This window comes from Diabrotica virgifera, chromosome 10 (assembly GCF_917563875.1).
Source record: "Diabrotica virgifera virgifera chromosome 10, PGI_DIABVI_V3a".
In the NCBI taxonomy this organism is placed as follows: Eukaryota; Metazoa; Arthropoda; class Insecta; order Coleoptera; family Chrysomelidae; genus Diabrotica; species Diabrotica virgifera.
The window spans coordinates 13,679,961-13,703,810 of record NC_065452.1 but is presented as its reverse complement, the minus strand read 5'-3'; the positions used below and the strand labels follow the sequence as shown (position 1 = coordinate 13,703,810).

The 23,850-nt window shown below is 32.9% G+C and overlaps 1 protein-coding gene across 1 annotated transcript in view; it reads right to left on the bottom strand.

Annotated features, from left to right (window-relative positions):
* LOC114333921 (tyrosine-protein phosphatase non-receptor type 13-like) overlaps nt 1-23,650 on the bottom strand; it is a 162,704-nt gene extending 139,054 nt beyond the window's left edge. Inside the window, exon 1 of the mRNA XM_028283915.2 lies at nt 23,490-23,650. The gene's annotated coding sequence lies outside the window, so the exon portion shown is untranslated. The remainder of the gene's footprint in view (nt 1-23,489) is intronic.
* Between the last annotated feature and the right edge of the window lie 200 nt (nt 23,651-23,850).

Here is a 23,850-nt window from a genome sequence, read left to right as displayed (position 1 = left end):
AAGTTAAATATGAAACGGCACAGTTATTTTGATTAAAATTTATGATATCATTCATATGATTAAAATTTAAAAACTATTTGTACGCAGTACTTTAAAACTATTTGGCGTATCCTTATCATACTTGACAAAAAGTGTAGGTACTGTACACCCTACTAAATTAAGATAAATAAACGTTTCTAGCTACTACCAGAGGCGTACGACAGGGATAGTGGCTGGTTGACCCTTCCCAAATTCTACGCCACTGACGAAATTGCTATTTTAGTATAATTTTTTGATTTTTAAATACTTTTTATGTAAATAATATACTGTTTATTCGTAACGATAAAATGATTAGTTTTCGAGATATTTGAAATTAAAAATGATGCGACACAATACATTAATCAAAATAACCGTGTCGTTTCATTTTTAACTTCAAAGATCTCGAAAACTAATGACTTTATCGTTACGAATGAAGAGTATATTATTTTCATAGAAAGTATTGGAGAATCCAAAAATTGAACTAAAATAGCAATTCCACCAGCGGCGTAAATTTTGGAAAGGGTGAACCATTCGCTTTCCCCCGTCGTACGCCTCTGGTAATAGCCAGAAACGTTTGTTTAACATAGTTTAGTAGTTTGTACAGTACCCATACTTCCTGCCAAGTATGAAAAGGATATGTCGAATAGTTTTAAAATGCTGAGCAAAAATAGTTTTTTAATATTTAGATAAAACACCCTATAACTCAGTAAGGAACCACATTTGATTTAAATGTTTTAGGTTAAATCTTCGTATTTTGTGCTAAGGTTTCTCCAGTTACTATATGGACAATTATTAATGAAACACCCTGTATAACTAACCAACAAAATTTATTAAAACTAAAACTAACAAGTAGGTACAATATAACTGTCAACTGTCAAATATAAGTCAAATTATTAATGTAAACATTGTTAAATCAAAATAACAATTTAATATTTTTTATCATTCTGCAAAATACAGGGTGTTTTATAAATAAACGTTAAAATGTATAGATACTTACGTAATAGAAAATAGATATTGTACAGGGCGTCAATAAGTTATATTTCATGAATGAAATACCATGACGTCACTTTTACTTTTCCTCCCTCGTCTGTGTCCATTGAACTGGCAAGAACCACGATTTTTTATCGAGCAGGGAACCATGTTGCCCTTTGAGCACTCCTAACACATAAATTAATCCTTTAACATCGACTTGGAGTCGCTATAAATATTATAGAATTATCATGTAAACCATATTTCTCGATGTTACCATTTTCATAAGGTTGCTAGTTCCATGTACTAGGCAGAACGCACTGAAGATGATCTGATTCGAAAACGTTTTGCAGATCTTTTTGGATGACTTTTAATAGTTTTTAATAAACTTTTTATACCATTGTACAAATGAAGTTTTTTACTTCTGTATGATAAGATAATACGTATTATACATTTTTATATTTCTATACTTCACTTGATCTATTTGTCACCGTGGTTTGTAATTACGTCCGAGAAGTCGTGTACATAAAGCCCTGATGGGTTATTGGTAGAGCATTCGACTACAGATTGCGGAGGTCCCTGGTTCAAATCCGGACACGGACAATTCTTTTTTTCTTTTTTTTTATTGTTGGTATTGTTTTAATAAAATTTTTTTGAAAGTGGTAATATTAAAATTAGTTTAATAATTAAATAAAATACAAATAAACTGTTTTAAGTATATTTATTTCGTTGAAATCATATAATAGAAGTATAACTTCTTACGTGCGTACAAAGCACACACACATTCTTTTTTTTCTAAAAATGTAAACTAAAAAAGATGTAAACGTAACTAAAATATTCTAATAGAAAATCTAGTATCACCGGTGCAGCGATAGAAGAACCATTCAGCCACCCTGTAGAATAACGCGAATGGACGTCCTTGGAGTTGGTGAAGTGTATATCATTTTCATTTATTGCAAGATATAAGAATATCCTTTTAATACATTCATGCAGATATGTAATTATGGCATTTAAACAGTTTTACATAGCGCCTCGTCTATATGTTGTAATATAGAATTATGCCCATATGGTTCGTCAAAATGCCAACAACCTACATACATACAATGTTTAGTTTAAAAATTTACAATTTGTTTTATAAACAAGATTGATGTGCACAATAAAATTACTGTAGGAACTAGTTTACTGAAACAGCAGTTTTTGTACTTCTTCTTTCAGGTGACTTAAATAACGATAGGTTTTACGAGGGTTGTCCTGGATATTCTCTTAAAAAAATAAAATCATCATGCTAGTTATTGAGTTATATCTTTCGTACTCGGTCTGTGTATTTCATGTATTTGATCCGAACTTTGAGGAAGAATTCATTATATAATAATCTAATATATACACTCACCGGCACAAAATTGCGCCACCCAATATTTTTGATTAAGTTTGACAATCTATAAATTTATTATTTGTACCTAGTCGGATTTTCAAGATTCTTGCATCAGTTTGTAGGTACATGTATTGATGTCGTTTGTTATTATTCCGGTAACAAAAATCTATTGCTTAAATGGCATTATACGGAGGTGAATGAAAGCGTTGTTTTTTCTCCTAATTTAAAAAAATTCTGTGGAAAAATTGGAGGGCTGATTTTGTTTCATACTCCTTTTGTATTATCCTGAAGGTATTACTAAGGTTTTGTTTTTTGAATTATCCAAATATTTCTTTTCTTGTAAGAGCTGTAAATAAAGACACTGCTTTGAAGGTTTTTTTAATAAAAAATATCAAAGTCACTAAAATTAACAAAACAAAACAATTCAATAGCGGGTACGTCCACCTCTTGCAGCAACGACTGCTCGCAATTTGTTTAGCATCGAATAAAGATGTGTTATCCATGCCTGGGGAATAGCCCGATATTCCTCTACCAGGGCCATAACGGTACCAAATTTTCTGGAGGTCTAGGATGACGGCAAATAGCATTTTTTAATTCATTCCATAAATGCTCAATAGGATTGAGATCTGGGCTGCATGCAGGCCATTCTAATCTTATCAATCCAACCTCTATTTTATGAGTCAATCAGTGTTTTTATTTACAAAAAATGGTACAGCTCTTACAAGAAAAGAGATATTCGGATAATTCAAAAAACAAAACTTTAGTGATGCCTCCGGGATAATATAACAGGACTATGAAACCAAATCAGCTATTCCATTTTTCCACAGAATTTTTTAAAGTTAAGAGAAAATACAACGCTTTCATTCACCCCTGTATAGTGCCATGCAAGCAAAATTTTTTTGTTACCGGAATAATACCAAATAATATAAATACATGTACCTACAAACTGGTGCAAGAATCTTGAAAATCGGATCACAAATAATAAAGTTATAAATTGTCAAACTTAATCAAAAATTTTGGGTGGCGGAATTTTGTGCCGGTGAGTGTATACAGGGTGAGTCATGAGGAACTGTACATACTCCTACCTCGTATAAATAGAGGCTCCTATGGGGAATAACAAATGACCATTAAAAAGTGTCTGCTCCTGCTCCCATTGTTTAATAATATACAGGGCGAATTTCGCATTTTGACAGAAATTTGTATTCGTCATAATTTTTGAACGGTCAGATCGATGTGTCTCTTATTTTGGTAAATCGTTACACTATTACCACCTAATCAACTGATTTATTCAAACTAGAAAAAAATCAGGTCCGGCTTTAAAAAATTAGTTCGTGTGAGTCCTAGAAAAAATTTCACCCTGTATATGCTTTTTGAAAACTCTAATATAAATTTTACAAATTAGACAAATAGGCAATTAAAATGGCATATTTATTTTTTCCCCACACGATTACTTAATTTTTTATTAAAAAATCAAATTTGTCAAAATCGGAATTTTAACCTACACATGAAAAAAAATGAAATCACGGTTTAACTCGTTACAACTCAGTTCCATTTTAATATTTTTTTTCAGAAATTTTTACAGCACATATCTCTTACCATTGTGAAGACTATGAAAATTGTTGTAGACTTTCAGTCTTCTTCTCGTAAAAGTTATGAATTTTTAAAAATAAAAGGTGCAGATTCGTGAATTGCAAAGATAAATCGCAAAAATTAAGTGAAAAAATTTAAAATTTATCTATTTGATCCCGTCTATGTTAAACTAAAGAGAAGTGTTATGGGGAGTTTTAGATCTGGACGTGTTATAGAAAAAAAAATGGTGAAACTTTTAATTTTAAGAAAAACATTGTTTAATTTTTTTTATTTTTATGGTAAAATTGCGATTTTGACAAATTTGATTTTTTAATAAAAAATTAACTAATCGTGTGAGGAAAAAAATAAATATGCCATTTTAATTGCCTATTTGTCTAAATTGTAAAATTCATATTAGAGTTTTCAAAAAGCGTATACAGGGTGAAATTTTTTCTAAGACCCAAACAAACTAATTTTTTAAAGTTGGACCTGATTTTTTTCTAGTTTGAATAAATCAGTTGATTAGGTGGTAATAGTGTAACGATTGACCAAAATAAGAGACACATCGATCTGACCGTTCAAAAATTATGACGAATACAAATTTCTGTCAAAATGCGAAACTCGCCCTGTATATTATTAAACAATGGGAGCAGACACTTTTTAATGGTCATTTGTTATTCCCCATAGGGGCCTCTATACGAGGTAGGAGTATGTACAGTTCCTCATGACTCACCCTGTATAATCAAATTCCCTTCTACCACATTGGTGTCGGGATTCATTATCTAATACCAAACATTAATATGTATGTTATTTACATAATATATGTAACAGATTTTTTACATTTTAAATATTAAATATAACGTAAAAGTCGTTATTACTAAAATTACATACAGTGATGAGCGCGCTAATAACCGGCAAAATAGCACAAAAGATGGAAAACATATTAAGTTGTGAGATAAAAAGAAATGCAACTAGTCGAGCTGCGAAATTTAGCGATATTAACCCATAAATTTACATTATTTTGATTGTTTCCCACCTTTAGACGTATCAGACGAGTTTGGCAACTACCACTGTCACAGTGACAGTTTTAGTTGACATACTCCTCTGATACGTGTAAAGGTGGGAAACAATCAATATAATGTAAATTAATAGGTTAATATCGCTAAATTTTCTAGCTCTATTAGTTTCATTTCTTTTTATTTCACAACTTGATACGTTTTCCATCTATTGCGCTATTTTGCCGGTTATTAGTGCGCTCATCACTGTATACGAGTATAATGTATGTTGTTGATTGCAGAAATAATAATTGTAAAGGTTGACTGATGTATTTATTTTTAGCATCTAAGTAAATGTTTCTTAAAGTAAATGGAAGGATTTAATGTTTTGCGTTCTATTTTACTATTTTACGGGAAACATAACATTATGAATGTTACCATTAATGTTACCATAACATTACGCAAGGAGCCATAGTGAAGCCCGAAATAATTATGTATTACAATAAAATCAAAGGGGGGTGGATACCATGGATAAAATGGTGAGTGCGCGTACGGTCCAGCGTCGAACATTGCGTTGGCCCTTGCCTTTTTTTGTAATATGATTGACGTCAATGGCTTGGCATCCTACATTATAATATATCGATAGCACAAAACCTATTACAAAAAACAAAGGACAAACGTAGGAAATTTTTGAAGTATCTTGCTAAGGATCTTTGTTTGTCTTCAGTTCAATCTCGAGTCTCGAAGTCAAAACCTGATAATGATGAGGAGTAATTTTCTTCATGGTGCTGTAGGAATGGTCCTTGGTCAAAACATAGTATTTACTGTAGTTATTCCTCCTCAAATATCTCACAGCACTCGTGGATCTACTCCAGTAACCCAAAGTTGCCATGTTTGTCGAAACGAACGGAAAAAACAGCGTTAAACGAGAAAAAGTTTTGTGGTGTGTTTTCTACCTGAGTGTGACGAACATTCTTTGTCTAAAAAGACCTATATGTATTGCGAAAATCCACACTAACATTCATTTTTGTATTTTGATTCAAATAAACTATCATTTAGGTAAATACAAAATATATTGGTTTATTTATAAGATTTATTTTAACAAATGTGTAACGTTACAAACGTCACATCTTTGATATTTTATTTTTAAATAATTATTATACTTTATTTTCTTTAATATTTCATTAACAATAATTTTTTTCTATTTGTTTTACCAGTTTTCTTCGTTAAAAACTCGTTGGCGCCCTCTTTTATTATTCTCTTTTATCCCCTTCTATTTAATATATCTCTTTTCATCTAGCATCTAAATCGTCATACTGAACGTACCCTGTGTATTCTTACTCTGTAAGTATCTGTTTTTCAATACGGAACATGCCCGCCACTGCCTATGTCGCACTGTCATGAAAGTGACACTTCATCCCTACTCGCTGTCATTTCAATTATCAAAACGGTGGTGGTATTCTTATAAAAGGCAATTACAGAGCTGATAATAGCTATCTATTTCCAGAATTTAATATTCTCTTGGGGTAAGAAAATTCATTATTATTATTTTTTTATTTCATTTCTCCATCTAACAATCTTTCTAATGTTTTTATATCTAACCTAACCCCAATGTCAAACCATGCGTTCTGATATTTTAGTTTGAAATATTTCTTTCTAATTTACATGTATGCATGTTTAGTAATCAAAATTTTAACTATGCTCCTCATCTAAATTCCACTTAAATTAACCCTTGCCATCTACTAGTTTCTGAATACTATTTGGCAAAGGTACAAGTTGGTTTATCTTCTTGATTGTTGATATGTGTTTTGCTGTTCTAGTTTTTGGGAATAAGATCAGTCCTCCCTCTGGGAGCTTCAACAACCCTCAATCGCCGGGGATACAACAACGAGGACATGTCATCCATGCTGCACCCACATCACCAAGACTGCAACAACCAACATCCGTAGGCCTGGTGGAATACAACACCTACAACCCCAGAGCCCGTTGCAGAACCAGCAGCAGTACCATTCAACATCAAGAAGTTACCATCAGATACCAAAAGCCATAAGTATAATCCAGAATTGTTAGTTTTTGGCAAGAATTTGAACATAAATATTTGTTAATGCAATTAATAATTCACATTTTTATTATATCTTTATTGAACAATAAACATGATTAGTTAAAAATACTGTTTTGTTTGCTTCCATTCTGAAGTTTCATAGTTCATTTCTAAGATTAGGACAAGACGAACACACACCTTGAGAGACTGAGCTAAGCTAAGGGTGTAGCGATGGCTATCTTGGATGATTGAGGTAATATTTTCGAATATTATTTCAATTAGCTGGGGTAATCCATCGCCGCCATCGCTTATTTCGTTTCAAATGTTCAAGGTACAAATGTACCTACCTATTCCGTCGTTTATGGGGTAGAAACAATTTAAGCCTACTTCTGGAAATTGAAAAATTTTTTTGTTCCATTTGGCTCACATAATCTACTGGATAAATTAGAAAGGCCACAAAAGTTTAAGTCTCTACCTCTTAAAAAAATTATCATAATTTAAAACTCAAAAGGTACAATTGTACCTATGCGGCCAGATGAAGGTTGAAAAGTTGTAAGTATCAGATTTTTTCAGCTGTTTTTGTCTATATTGGCCTATATCGACAGGGAGGAAGTGTCCAGCACAAAACTCGTCGACATAATTGTTTAATTTTTATTTATTTAATATGCTCTACACAGGGCTTACAACTTTACATAATACAAATGACAATATTATATAGTAATGTCTTATATATATTATATAATTTGATTTAATGTCTATGTAAAAATTGCTGCACTATCTTTCTCCACTGTATCCTATTTTTCGCTTTCTCTTTCCAGTCTGTAATTTCCATCGATCCTATATCTTCTTGAAACTTTTCGTGCCATCTTTTTCCTGGTCTACCTCGTCTCCTTGTCCCAACTGGTCTTCTTAACAGTACCTTCTTTGGCATTCTTGACCTATCCATCCTCTCGACATCACCTGCCCACCTGATTCTTTGTGCCTTTGTATCTTGTTATAGTTGGTTCCTTGTAAAGCATCCTTAATTCTTGATTAGTTCTTCTTTGCCAACCGTCTGCCGTATTTTTCCCCCGAAAATAGTCCTCAGTACTTTGCGTCCCCACCTCTCTATCATTTCTTCTTCTTTTTTGTTTAGTACCCATGTCTCACATCCGTAGGTGACTGTTGCTCTTATTACAGTTTGGTATATTCTGATTTTCGTGTTTCTTGATACATAATTTAATTTTAATAATTTTTTTAAACTGCCGACCTTTCGGTTACCTTTAGCTATCCTGTGCTTTAGTTAATTTTGCTCGTGTCCTTTTTCATCTATTATGGCACCTAGATATGTAAAGTGCTTTACTCGTTTAAATTTATATTCTTTTCCATCGAACGCTTGTTAACTTTAGCATATCTTCAGGTTCTCTTTCTGTGTTGCCTAGCACCATATACTTCGTCTTTTCTTCATTTATTTCTAGGCCGAATTTTTTTGCCTCTCTGACTAATCTTCTCATGATTTTCTTTAACTCGGTATTAGTGTTTGCTAGCAGTTTAAGGTCATCGGCGTAGGGCATGCATTGATGCTCGTTACGGTATATCGTTTCTTGTGTTTCTATTCTGCTGTTCCTTACAAAACTAGATTAAATAATACAGTTGATAGAGGGTCACCTTGTCTAAGTCATTTTTTCAGGGCCGTAACTACCATTGGGGCAACCGGGGCAGTGCCCGGGGCCCCCGACCAAGAGGGCCCCCGCAGGGGCCCCCGTTTGGTTGGCCGTGCATAGATTGTAACGAGGTCAAATAAACTTTTTAAAGTACTTTCAGTCAAGTTCTACTTCGAGTTGTCCGATTGTAATAAGTACACGGCATATTAATTCTAACAACTTCAATGATTTTAACCTGTTTCACCTGCACCATTATAAAAAATTTTGTCTCAAAATCTCTCCATAAAGTCACCTTATTTTCTTTGCTTTCAAACCACAAAGCAGCTCCGTCTTTTAGATGGCTTCTTAAGGCGCATTTAAATCAAAGCGAACACGAACGAACGAACGAAGGAACGAATTCGTAGGTGTTCGCTTGGTCATTCGTTCGCTACAAAGTAGGGCCATTTACATTGAAGCGAACGTTCGCATTCGTTGATGATCGGGAGTGCATATTGCCCGCAGATGTTTTTAAGATGGACCAGTGCCAGTCACACATTGTGTTTAAGTTTATTTTCGTGTTTCTTGCTGGGTAAATTTTAATACAATAATAGCTTACAGAAATAGCAGGTAGAAGGTGTTATACGCTGTTTGAGGGAGCTTAAAAAATAACATAATAAAGAACCAGCTTTCTTAAAATTCTTCCTCGAAAAAGTTACTTGCTCTTGATATTATGACTATATTATGTTCAAATAATAAATTGTAAAATTGGTGTATCAAAATAAATTTGCTTTTAATTAATTTTAGCAATTAATTTGATTTGGTTAATTCATTAGTGTTTCTGGGTTGAAATTTATCCAATAAAAACATTAGGCTTTTAAAAGCAAACCACTTCGAACCCACTTTTTGTCTTTCTCGTCTAAATGATGCCAGAAGCTAATTCATTTTTTAAGTTCAGAGACATCACAACCCATTCCTATAGAAAACAAGCATCAGTTTTTCTGTTTATTATTTCATATAGCTTAGATTTTGGGTTTCATAGGCATATTCCATATTGCAAAATTATGTTTTCACAACTACACAATAAACAACCCTCTCAAACTAATGTTTGTAAATAAATTAAATCAGTACTTCTAAACGAATTCGTTCGCTACCGTCTATCCACTGTCCGCATTGAACAACGATTTCCTTTGATGATTCGCTCACTTACCGACATCGGTTGGAACATGTGCGAATGCGAACGAATTCGTTCGGTCGTGCTCGATTCGCTGTACAAATACAATAAAGTTAACGAACGAATTCGTTCGTTCGTTCGTGTTCGCTTTGATTTAAATGCGCCTTTATAATTTCTTTGCAGTCTTCGAAGTTCAGCATATGTTAGAATTTGTTTTTTAAGATTTTAATGAAAGGTATCGGATATCGTTTTCTAAATTAAATCTCCGCCAAATTGAATTCTGCTCTCATTAGAGCTGTATACAATTACTTTTTGACGGTCTCCTCCTTTTTGACATTGTCCTATCTCCTTCAATTTTTCTTCCACTTTTTACATATCGAGTTTTAAAGCATTCTAGAATTTTCTTCCACCTTTTCAATTTCCTGTATCTTCTCAGCAATCTAGTTTACCTCTTACTGTGTTTTCTCTAAATAAACCTTCATATCTTCATATTTTTCCAACTCCCAACGAACAGTATCGTTCGTTGGGAGGCACTGAAGTCCTCATACCAATCTGAAAGATGTTCCTCAAAAGTGACTCTAAAACCTCTTAATTCAACACGCTGGGCTGGAAGATTTTATGCAGCCAATACATTGAAATATGATTTTGCTATGTTTTGAAGTGCCTTTCAAGTCTAGATCTGACAAGTAACAAAAGAAATGAAAGAGAGGAAGCAGCACAACTGAAAAATACAAAATAGAATCATTCAAATTTGTTTTGTTACTAGTTGTACAAAATAAAATCCTTGAAATCCTCAACATAGTTTCGAAAACATTGCAATCAAAATCTTTGGACCTTTTAACAGCTTACAGTTTACTTGAAGAGAGCCTCTTAAAACTAACTGAAATAAGAGGACCATTTGAAACCTTCTTTGAAGTGGCTTCAAGTATGTGTCAACGTTGGGGAATACCATTAAGGTTCGCTCCAAAAAGAATGCAGAAGACAAAAAACATTTCGATGAACTGTGCGAAGATAAAAGACTTCAAGATCCCAAGTCATGCTTTAGAGTAACCGTGTTTTACTCAATGATCGACACATTATGCCATCAGTTTGACACTCGCTTTCAAGGAATGAAGGCAGTGTAAGATACGTACCGAATTGTTCAACCTGATTTTATTTTAAATGCCAACGAACAAGACCTTCAAAACAAAGCAATCAACTTCGTAAAAGGTTTTCCAGATGAGAGATGGAGGGTTTACTCCCCCCTTCCTCTGGGGGTAAGCCCCCGATACCCCCGTAGGGGGCCCCCAGATCACGTTTGCACCGGGGCTCCCAACATGGTAGTTACGGCCCTGCCTTTTTTGACTACAAACTTTTCCGATTTGTGACTGTTCCACACTATTTCGTTAGATGTCATATTTAAGGTAATTCTTATTAGCTTGATTAGTTTTTCTGGTATTTTCATTTGCCGTAGGGCATAATTGTTTATATGCTTTCCAAAGATCAACGAATAGCATAAATATGAGCGTTTCTTTCTCATTTCTATATTTTGTCAAGTAAAATTACATGTTGTTGATTGCAGAAATAATTATTGTAACATGTGACTGATGTATTTATTTTTAGCATCTAAATGTTTCTTAAAGGAAATGGAAGGATTTAATGTTTTGCGTTCTATTTCACTATTTTACTGGAACCATAACATTACAACTGCCCACACACACTCATACGACATTAACGGCTGGAATTCAGCTACGAAAAAAAATTAGTCATTCGAATTCTGCAATAAAAATAATCCAGCATTTTGGCTATTTGTTTTCGAAATGAGTCATTGGTGTCTACATGGGTTTAAGAATAAGCAAAAATTTATATTGGGTCGGCATTTATTATTATTATTAATATATTTGCAGTTTAAATTTGTAACAATATCAATAATATTTATTTATTAATATTTCGTTTAAGTTCTCTATGGAATACGTAAATTATGAGAAAAAAATTTACTCTGAAGTTTTTATTTGACTTTCATTTAGGAATAGTGAATTGTTATTATTAAAAATAATAATTTTTTGATTAGTTAAGTTAAAATACAATATAATAGAGATAGCTTAGAAGATTTATAGCTTGCTTGGAGAATTACAAATGAACTGATAAGTTAAAAGAAAAAACATTAGATAACAAACTAAATCTATAACGTCAATAAAAACAAATCGTCGAACAGTCGAAGAACTCCATGGTTTTATACCGAAGTGAACGAAAAATGTAAAGAAAACAAAAAATATTCCCTGTAAAACATGCCAACAAAAACACAAGAGGCACATGATAATAATTACAAGACAATAAGAAACGAGATACATGAACTTGTAAGAAGAATAAAAAATGAACAGTGGAAACGTTTTTATAGGTATTATTTAAGATGCAGCTTTTTATAGACTATCTTAAATCCAAAATTAAGTTTAATTCCAATGAAGAGTCCTAGAAGACCATGATCGTCTATCATTTTTGTAGATTATGTTTTACGTTCTTATAAAGTAATGTTAATATCAAAATATTATTAATGTGGTTTTTTTATTCAAAACAAACGTGGTATCATTTCCTAACTAAGCACGTGCTTAAGCTTACAGTAGTGCCTTCTAAAATTCAAAAATAAAAAACTCGCTGTATATGTAAAGAATATCTAACTTTTATTGTAAATACACCGAATCACGAAGAATCACCGGAGTGACGAAGAAGGTATTACGATACTCCAAAATTTTTTCAAACAGATCTATAAAATAGAAAAATTCCCGGTCCAATGGCTTGTATCTACCTTTAACCCTTTGCCAAAAAAGAGCACAACAAAGTGTAAAGACCGACTGATAAGTCTGATGAGCCATTCCTTAAAATTAAGGTATAACATTCCTTAATATTCCTTAATTAAATTCTTCACTACAGAATTTCCACAAAATGCGATAAGGTTGTTGGTTGCTCACAATTTGGATTTAGAAAAGGCCTGGGTACGAGGGAAGCACTAGTTGCAACCCAGGTGCTAGCACAGAACTGCTACGATTTTTTTATGGCCTCGGCAGTTTGCCATACAGCCAGTTACATGATCTTTTACTTTCATTAGCACAGTAAAAAGTTTATGAATTATTTGCAATCGAATAGACTAGAATAAATAAATTAAAAGTTGAAAAATCAATACAACTATTAATGAAAAGAAGAGAAAATATATATATATATATATATATATATATATATATATATATATATATATATACATATATATCCATAAATACATACATTTAACATGGGTCACTCACTTCACGTCCAGGGGCCCATCAGGACATTATAATATATAACATACACAGGAAAACTAGGCCACGGTAGATAGGATTAAACATATAAAGGAGAGAAAACAAAGTTAAACAGTAAAATCAAAATTTTTTCCAACTAAAGAAAAATATTACATTTGGTCAAAAAATCGATTATGCAGTCGTAAATTAATCTATTTTGAGTCGCTAGGGCAGATAAAACCTTAAACGGAGATTTACCGGTAATATGAACAATATTATTATATAATAAGGTGGATTTCAGATTATATTTGGCACAAAACAAAAATTAAATGATCTAGGTCGCCTTCTACTCCACATTCCACACAGTTTTTACTTTCAACCACATGAATTCGTGCAAGATGAGCAGGAAAGCAAGCATGTCCAAATTTTAGCCTAGATATCGTTGTTATATACCGCCTAGGGACATTATAGGTTCTATGCCAATGTGAAACAGGGACAGTTGTGTGCAAAGAAGTGTATCTATTTGGGTTGGTAAAACAAAACATAGACCATAAATCACTCCATTTATGTTTCAAGACTGCCTTGCGTGTGGCAACCAAATCAGAAATACTGGGTAGATATTCTGTGGTATCCCCTGAATAAATACTTAATTTGGCTAATTGGTTCACATGTTCATTATGTTTAATTCCACTGTGTGCTTTGGCCCATATAAATATCACATTTTTTTTATTTTCTTTAAAGTGTTTCACCAATTTTTTAATTAATATTATATAGGGATTGGAGTATGTGGTTGGAAAAATAGGTTGGTTAATGGCTGTGAGAACTGACATGGAATCTGAATGCTACGATCAAATAAAAGATGTAATGATCTGAATGTAGATTATGAAAAAGCGTTCGATAGAGTACATCATACACTCGTACATATACTAAAACAACTCGACATAGATCAAAATGACATTCGTTGCATAGAAGCTCTTTACTGAAATCAAACAGCTGTCGCCAAGGTGGATAGAAAACAACGCAAGCTCAAAAAATTTTCAGAGGCGTAAGACAGGGATGCATTCTCTCCCCACTACTGTTCAATTTATATTCAAAAAGTATCTTCCAGGAAGCTCTTGAGGAATGCGAAAGCGGCATCAGTAAATAGTACCTGGGTCAATTAGAGATGCATCAAGTCAAACTAGTTTGATTTTATTCAACAAACTTGACTTGACTTGAAAACCAAACTTTTTTTGTAAAAATGTTTGACTTGACTTGATTTCGATATCTTTAGGTTTGACTTGAAATCAAACTTCTTCAAACAGTTTGAAGTTTGAATATCATATTGCGCAACGTGTTTATTTCCAATTCTAATTGAGAGTGTACCGACTTTTGTTTTGACTTATTTGGATAGGTCTGAATCTGTACTCTGCAAATTAGTTTGTAGTGGTAGGGGAGCCCAAACGGGGATTTTTGCAGTTACTCGAGCGCGACAGATTATCATATAGGGAGAAACCTGGTGCCCTGCAGATGTACCTCTACCATATATTGGCTCTTAACCAGGGGAGTTCGTTAAGGGGGGCCCGAAAAAAAATCTCAAATTTCACAAAAAAAAGCGAATAATTCGCGAAATGAACGTTAGATCGAAAAACTAAAAAATACGTGTTCAATATTTTTCAAAAATCTATCGAATGATACCAAACATGACCCCCAGGAGAGGGGTGTGGGGTATATGTAAAATTTTAAATACAAATCCCGCGATATTGCAAAATAAACATTAGATCGAAAACCTGCAAAATACGCTTAATCAATATTTTTGAAAAATCTATCGAATGGTACCAAACACGACCTCCCACGGAGGTGGGGTGGGAGGTTACTTTAAAATCTTAAATAGGAGCCCCAAATTTTTATTCCAGATTTGGATTGTTTACGTAAAAATAAGCAACTTTTATTTGAAAATTTTTTTCAAATTATGGATAGATGGCGCTATAATCTAAATAACGATTGTTGGAAATGGAAAACTAAATTAAAAATGGAAAGTTCCCACTAAAATGGAAAACTTTACTTAACTTTTTTTGGTTTTAGGACCTACTCTTCACAACCCAATAGGTCCACAAAGCGCTCTAGTGACTGCATATTTAGCATACTTCGCTCCCCTACTATAGTTCATATTAAGAAGTCTACGCTTGGCTTGTTTATTACGTTCGTTTTAAAGTGTGTGCTTTGTGAAATAATAGCTAACCTGAATATTTTTCGGCTCAGAATAAGTACCAGAACAAATTGAGTCTGATTTTGAAGGTTCTTACTGCAAAAATTAAGAGAAAAAAATCTGTAGTCGAAGCAGAATTAATTACGAAAAATAAATATACTGATTTAGGTATTTGATTTTGCGGCAGTTGATTTCAAAACAATGAAAATTGCAAAGTACATATTTGTATTATGTAAAAATAAAGTAAATAAAATAAATAAATGTCGCAAACAAATCTTAAACCTACTCTATCAAAAATATAATATTTTGTTGTTTCTTCATAAATTTTTGTTAAAGTAGATTAAATTACACTTGGTTATGATAAAAAAAAACTATCCAACGAATTCTTTGTTTAAATATAGTAACACTCAAATAGAAATAAGTATAAAAAAGTGATATCGATAAAACGAAACTTGCCAGCAAGCAATTCGAAGCGTACAGGAATAATTTTCAAGAAAGTTACGACTCAATTTTGAGTATAATCGCCACCAAGTCGCCAATCGCCGTCAAGTTACTTTTATATGGCACTCATTGTATTATTAATTTTCTTATCTTAATTGGCAACTAACATGTCTATCTCGACAAAAAAGCATACCTATCTACTAAATAAATTATTTTTCAAACTCTTTTAAACTAGTTTGACAAACAGTTTGAATTTTCAAACCTGTACGATTGACCAGTTTGACTTGACTTGAATTATTTGTCAGAAGAATTGACTTGAGTTTGACTTGAAATTAAGTCAAACTCAAGTCAAGTTCAAACATTCAAGTCAAACTTATGCAACTCTAGGGTCAATATTATACGATATGCGGATGTCTCGGTCTTAATAGCGGACAATATAGAAGCACTCCAAATCCTTCTTAATAAAATTAGAGAACGTAGCAAGAACATGTGAATTAACGTCAACATAAAAAAACAAAGTTCCTTATAATCAGCCGTCAATTATGTCAATATCAAAACGCAAGACTAGCATAAATATAATAATCAAGATGTAGAGCGCGTAAGAAAATTTAAGTATGTACCTGGGAACCTGGCTATGTGAAGACTGGATGTCGGATATGGAAATTAAATGTCGGATAGACAGGGCCAGAAGCGCATTCATAAAATTCAGAAACGCCTTTACGAGCTCTTACTTTGACCTGAACCTAAGACTAAGATTCACGAAATGCTATTTTATGGTCGGTGCTCCTATATTAATCCGGTCAACTTAGACATCAAAATAGTTGGCAAATAACAAAAATTGCCGGAGAGCCAAATTTTGGTGGAGAGCTAGAGAGCTTAAAGTTTTAAAAGTCCCCATCGATCCCATGTGTGCAACAAAAGTTATTCGGGGTCAAATGTCAAAATTTGAGATTTTTTGGATTTTTCTCGAAAACTGTAAGTTTTATCAAAAAAAAATCAAACCAAAGTTGTAGATCTTAACACTCTCTACAAAAATAGTCCTTACATTTTTTTTCCTAAGTGTTACCATTCCTGAGATATCGCGATTTTAAAAGTTACTTTATACATTATAATATGCACATATAAACCACGTATACATATACATAATGTGGCACTTAAGACAAGTATAAATGCCTATTTGTGATTCCTATCTTTTATATAATGTATTATACTATTCTGAAAATATTTCTTCAAAAGATAATCAGTCCCAAACTGAATTTCCTCTATCCACGTGGCCTTGAAAAACATTTGGCTATACCATTGTTTAAAAAAGAACAGATTGTCTGTTGTAAACAATGGCTACAGTATTGTCCGTAGATCTTGTTCATATTATCTGTTCCTTTTAGTGCTAAAGGTTCAGTTCAAGTGAATATAAGTACTTATTACAAGCGTCTACCATTTAGCAGACATTATGGGCTTACAGTGACAGTGGTATTTGACGGCTACAATGACTCGACAACGAATATTAAAGCTGCAGAAAAACGTCGTCGAACTACAAAAACATCATCGGGTTCCGAGATTATCTTTGATGAAAATAAAACAGTTCCAGCGAATCAACAACAATTTTTCGCTAACATTAATAATAAATCTCGTTTCATTTCCATATTAACTGACAAAGCTGCGAATATTGAAGTCAAACAAGCTAAAAATGACGCAGATGTCCTTATAATTGAGACAGCAATTGAAAAATTTAAGGCAACAAACACAACAATTGTAGTTGGTGAAGATGTTGATTTTTTAGTACTGCTTACTGCAAGGACTCCAGTAGATAAAGTTATTTATTTTCTGAAACCTCGAAGGACTCAACAGCGAACAGAGATATATTCTTCGAAAAGTTTATCGGCTTATTCCAAATGCCAAAAGTACATTTTATTTTTACATGCGATAACCGGCTGCGACACTACGTCAGCAATGTACAGAAGGGGCCAAACGTCAGTACTTAAATTATTCGAAAAAAAAGATTTGACTGACTGCTGTAAAGTTTTTACAGAACTTGATTCCACACCGCAAACAATAATTACGGAAGGAATTCGCTTTCTTCTTGCGGTTTATGGAGCTCCAAAAAAATTAGTTGTCTTGACAAATACCGATACTTAACTTTTGTAAAAAATACACAAAACAAGAAACAAGTATAACTATCATGTCTTCCTCCAACATCAGCATCTGGTTTTCGATATTTGTATCGAGTATATTATTAAGCTCAAACATGGCTAGGCAATGAACTGAATCCAGAAGACTGGGGTTGGAAATTAATAGATAATACTCTGGAACCGATTAAAACCTTACTCCCACCTGCCCCAGAAAAACTCTTTAGCACTATTTTTTGCAATTGCAAAGAAGGTTGTAGTACCAAATGTGGATGTAAAAAAGTCAGGTTGCTGTGTTCTCTAGCGTGTGCCAACTGCCAATTTCAGTCTTGCTCAAATGTCCAGTTTAGTACAACAGAGGAAGACTCCTGTGATTTTAATGAAGAGACCAATGACTCAGTCACATTTGAACATCCAGCAAGAGGAAGAGGAAGAAGATGAAATCGAAGAAGACTTGACTGTTGAAGTAGACTTTAAAAAATATGAATCTGATTAAAATATCTAAAGAAATCAAAACAATAGTTAACCTAATAATCAATAGCAATATCAATAATCAATATCAATAATAAGGTAATATCTAGAACTTGACCGGTATTGTTTCCTTAAATTATCCTAAAATTGTCAAAACAGTTAGTGGAGTAGGCCTACAGGGGAAGGGAAACCACCGTAAAAAACACGCCGAGTACACTACTTCACAGGTGGTGTGGAAACATGTGCATATCATGTATAATGTGACTTTTAGAATCGCAATATCCCAGGAATTGCAACTCTTAGGAAAAAATGGTAAGGACTATTTTTGTAGAGAATTTTAAGATTACAACTTTGCTTTAAGGTTTTTTTTTTATAAAACTTACCGTTTTCGAAAAAAATCCAAAAAATCTCAAATTTTGACTTTTGACCTCGAATAACTTTTGTTGCACACATGGGATCGATGGGGACTTTTAAAACTTTATTTGTTATGGTATACCCTAGCTCTCCACCAAAATTTGGCTCTCCGGCAATTTTTGTTATTTCAAACTAGCCCGAAAAATCCGGGACATGGCCCGAATTACAAAGTCGTGTTACTGCGTCCCGAACAAGGCTTCCGGGCCATCCGGATTTTCAATGTTTTGGTAAAATTCTATTTTGAAATTTTGAATACGTTATTCTTCTAAGAATTCACATCAAATTTAATTGGTGGGACGAAAAAAATTCGACAATTTCTAAATGTAATATTAATCCCATATCCAAAACGCATGCATTTTATATGGTGGTATTATAGTTCTACGAAAACTCAAACTGTGGACTTTTTTTCATTTCTGTATTTTAATTATCGTCATTATCATTACAACCAATTGTGGCTTAATCCCATCAAAAATATCATTGTCAACGTAAAAATGTTAAATAATCAATAAAATGATATTAAAGTTCTTATAATATATACATACAACACCGTTATTAGGCGGCAATGCCCTTCCGATAGGGATCTATGGAGGAGTATCACCAAGCCGCAAGCCCTTATCCCTTGCCGTACCGCTTCTCCATAGGCCAATCAGACACCTAGTTTATTCGAAAGCTTATTAAAGTTCTATACTTGTTCTATACTTAGTTCTATACTATAAAATGGCCCGATTTTCATTGAAAAGTCCCGGATTTCAGGTATTTTTTTCAGCGTTGTCCCGAATTCGACTGAATTGGAGTTGGTCACCCTAGGCATGATGGACTTTAAAAATAAACACAATGAATAAGCTAGAGGCATTTGAGATGTGGATTTATCGAGGAATCCTTAAAGTTCCCTGGACCGCACGAATAACAAATGAAGAAATACTGAGAAGAATTAGTACAGATCGACAACTGCTATGCACAATTAAACAGATAAAAACGGCATACCTGGGGCACGTAATTAGAAACGAAAGGTACCAATTTCTGCAAACCTTAATTGAAGGAAAGATTGAAGGAAGAAGAGGAGTACGAAGAAAATGTCATAGCTCCGTAATGTCAAACAATGGACAGGGCTAAGAAACATAGGAGACCTAAAACACACAGGGACGCGCCGTCCATATGGGCAAGGTCGTGCGGCGCACGACGGCGCCAAGGCGTTAAAGGCGCCTAAAGAGTCGGCAAAAGTTAAATAAATTAAAGTTAAAAGTTAATACTAAATATTTTTTGAAGTAAAAAAAACATTGCAAAAAATAACAGTCCAATCATTCCCAAACATTACTATTGCGTTACGTATATTATTAACTATAACTAGGGAGCGGATTTTATGCTAAATGCATATTGGATGCATATTTCGCATATTTGAGAACTTTACTAAATTTTGCATATTTTTAAAGAAACATGCATATTTTGTGCCTATTAAAAACATTTAAGTCCAAAAAAAATTTTAAATTTTTTAATTTGACACAAAATATTTCCCCGCACAGGCTGTCGTATCTATTAATTCGAGAACTACCTGAAGAGGACGGCTCATTCACTGCCTTTCATTTTTTCGTAGAAAATACCCGATCTTTACACAAAGTACTTATAGTGCTTATAGTAACCCGTTATAAAATGATTGTAGGATGTTAAAGTGATGAAGGATGGTTTACCCGGAAATCCGAATTTTATTTACTTTTATTATATTTGGTAGGTATGGTTTGTTCAACAGTAAATGGTTTGAGTTCAATTAGTGCGGTTTTAAATATTATTAAATTTATCTGACCTGGCCCATTGTAAAGACCCACCCGGAGCGATAAGCCACCGAGGTAGACAGAGTTGGTCTTTTGCAATTAACACTGACTAGACGGTACTCCCATAATAAAGCCTAAAATAAATTTTACCTGCAACCGGGCCTTTTATACTATTATCGGTTAATCCAGGCTGTTTATAGTGGTAACTAATTGAACTTAACCATTTACTGTTTAACATACCATACCTATAATTCTGGTGATTCTTTTAAATCCTCTATTGTTAAGAGAATTTACACCTTTAACCATAGTTTTACGATTTTCTAACGGAAATTAACAAGTTATTTTAAATACGCCCCAATTACTTCTATTCATGTTGAAAGGAGTTTTTCAAGTTATAAAAATATTTTATCTAATCAAAGAATATGTTTCCTCGTAAAGAATTTGGAAAAACACATTGTAGTGAATTATAATCGAAGATAATAATATATTTATAGTGATATTGTTGTTTTATTTTAAATAGGTAACTATTAGTAGCAGTTTTTGTAAAAACTGTGAATAAATTGCATATATTATAAAAAAATTATTTTATTTGAAAGATAATAAATAAGATTGCCGCCCCCTATAAAAGAACCCCTTAGAATAGAATAGAACAGAAAACTTGTGGTTTCTCGAAATGCGCATTTTTTGAATTTTTGTGCATATCTTGCGCATATTTCATAATTTTTTACCGCATATATATGCGCATATTTCATAAAAATTGATCGCACATAAATCCGCTCCCTAACTATAACGATTGCCGAGAGATCATTTTCTAAAATAACTTGATGAAAAATTTTGCAATTTTGAAAAAATTTCGTACGTGCCTCGAGGAAGGGTGTAGTAATGCGTAGGATTTTTTTTTACTTCTTCTTCTTCTGTTTGTGGAATTTATGGCTTTGTGGAGAGCCAATTAGCTTTAATAATTGTTAGAAATAATATTTCTAACATAACAAGTAAATAAAAATACTATAAAGTAAAAATTTATTGTAAATTCGTATTTAAATTCGTATTTTGAGATAGAATCTAACACGCGACTATTCACGTTACAGAAGTGAGCGCGACTACTCCCGGGTTAAGATCTAGAATGGGTCAGGAGCGGCTAGAAAATCTTGTTTTCTACAGATTTCTACAGAAATTTCTAAATAATCTGAGTTTTTAAAGGACCTGGATATTGAAAATCTAATTAATAAATTTGTCAAAGGTAAAGCAAGAAAAGTTCAATTTCTATAAGAAATTTCCGTTGGTTTTCATCATAAGTGTATTTGTTAAAAAAAAATCGCAATATAAAAATGTTTTTTTTATTTTCAGTTTTTTAATAAGTTTAAGTAATGATTTATAACTTTCGCATAGTTTTTATTCTGTTCTATTTTATTGTGCAATATATTTTATATTTGTGAATATAGTGTTTTATATATTATTTTTAATAACTACTATATCTAGTTTATTTTTAAACCAGGAGGAGTAAACTAAAAAACAGACTCACACCCAAGAAAGTCACTAGAAAAATCACCAAATTCATCTTCTTTTTTGGTTGATCATGTCGGCCTTCGACGGTAATCCATAAATATTATATTACACTAAGTATGTCGCTAAAGAATTCTAAAAACCACTGTTTTTTATATAAAAGCAGACTAAAAATATAAGAGTTACAGGAATAACGCTGAAAACACAAAAAATCGCCGATATAATTTAATTAACCTATGAAATGCCAGTAGTGTCAAAATTCCATAAATGTCATTAGTGTCAAAATTTGATAACAGTGGAATAAACTTATCTGAGGTTGGACCAATTACAAACAAGCATTACGGCGCGGTAAATTTGAATTACTTCTCTTGGTTTAAAAACAGATCGTAGACTACTAGAAAAAACAGAGATGAAAATACTTCGACAAATAACAGGGAAAAGTCTGTTGGATAGGGAAAAAAGCGAAAACATAAGAAGAGCATGCAATGTGTAAGATATAAATGGATGGGTGACAAAGCGAAAGCAGGAGTGGAACGAACACGTTATAGTAGAATGGCGGAGGATAGGATAGTACGAATAGCACGAGATAAGTCACCAAATGGACGAAGAAGTATTGGCAGACCAAGAAAAAGATGGTGCGATAATCTAAACAATTTAGGAGGCTAATATTGAAGGAAAAGCAGGTTTTAAAACCTACATACAAGAAGGAAGAAGATGAATATATTATTTTTTATAATTGTACTTGTGTACTGTGTACTTATTGTTTCCTTCAAAAAAATCTAGGTAGATGTAGAAAAAAATTCATAGTTTTCCACGTTCAAATCTGAAGGAATGATTGATTATAATATTTCTACCCTGGTGATTTTTATAAAGGCGCTTATCAATATTTTGCACGACGGCGCCGAAGTTACTTGGCGCGTCCCTGAATACACACTGCAAGGAATAGAGAAAAATGGTCAAACTTGATCGCGAATATCCATTAGTGGATTGCATAAGAAGAAGACACCGAATCCCGAACATTAATTTGATGTTTGATGATACCTACAACACGAAATAGTATCTGGATGTTATGTTTCAAAAATATACTCATTTTATCCTTCTGAAAGAAAAAAATACTTAGATCGGCTTTAAGCTCAGTCCATCGAAGAATTTGAAAATCTTGAGAAGCTCAAAACTAACAAAAATTAAGACACAGCTTTTTGTAGACTATCTTAAATCCAAAATTAAGTCTAACTCAACTTAACAGTCTTGGAAGACCATGATAGTCTATCATTCTTGTAAATTATGTTTTATGTTCTTACAAAATGTCTATTATTAACTTCAAAATATTATTAATGTGGTTTTTCTTTTCAAAACAAACGGGGTGACATGCCCTAACTTACTTTTGCATCGACGCAGAGTCCATTCTTTGCTGGTATGCAGAAAATGTGCAGCATTGTGAGTTTAATCTATTTTAAAAATATCCAAATACACGTGCTTAAAGTAGTGCCTTCTAAAAATTCAAAAACAAAACACTCTCGCTGGACATGCAAAGAATTTCCAAGAATTTGTGAATTAAAATGAAATGAAACTTACCTTTTATTGCAAATACGCCGAATCAGAAACATTTGATGTTTATTACAAAACACGACCAATTGACATTACGCGTGTATGCACAGATATCGAGAAACTCACAACACTTCAGCGAACAAACATACGACAATATGTGCACTTGCCAAATACAACGATTGAAGTAACAGATTAATATGTGTAAGTTACTGTGGCATACCTAGCGCTGCCCCGCTACTTCTTCGGTTTTTGTGATGTTTTTGTGTTATGAATAACGAGGCACTTCAAGAAGGTTTACAATCGGCAAATATAATACATATTTAAGATTATAATATCTATCTATTATATAATAAGTTTATGAAAATAGTAAATAACAAAAATTAATTTT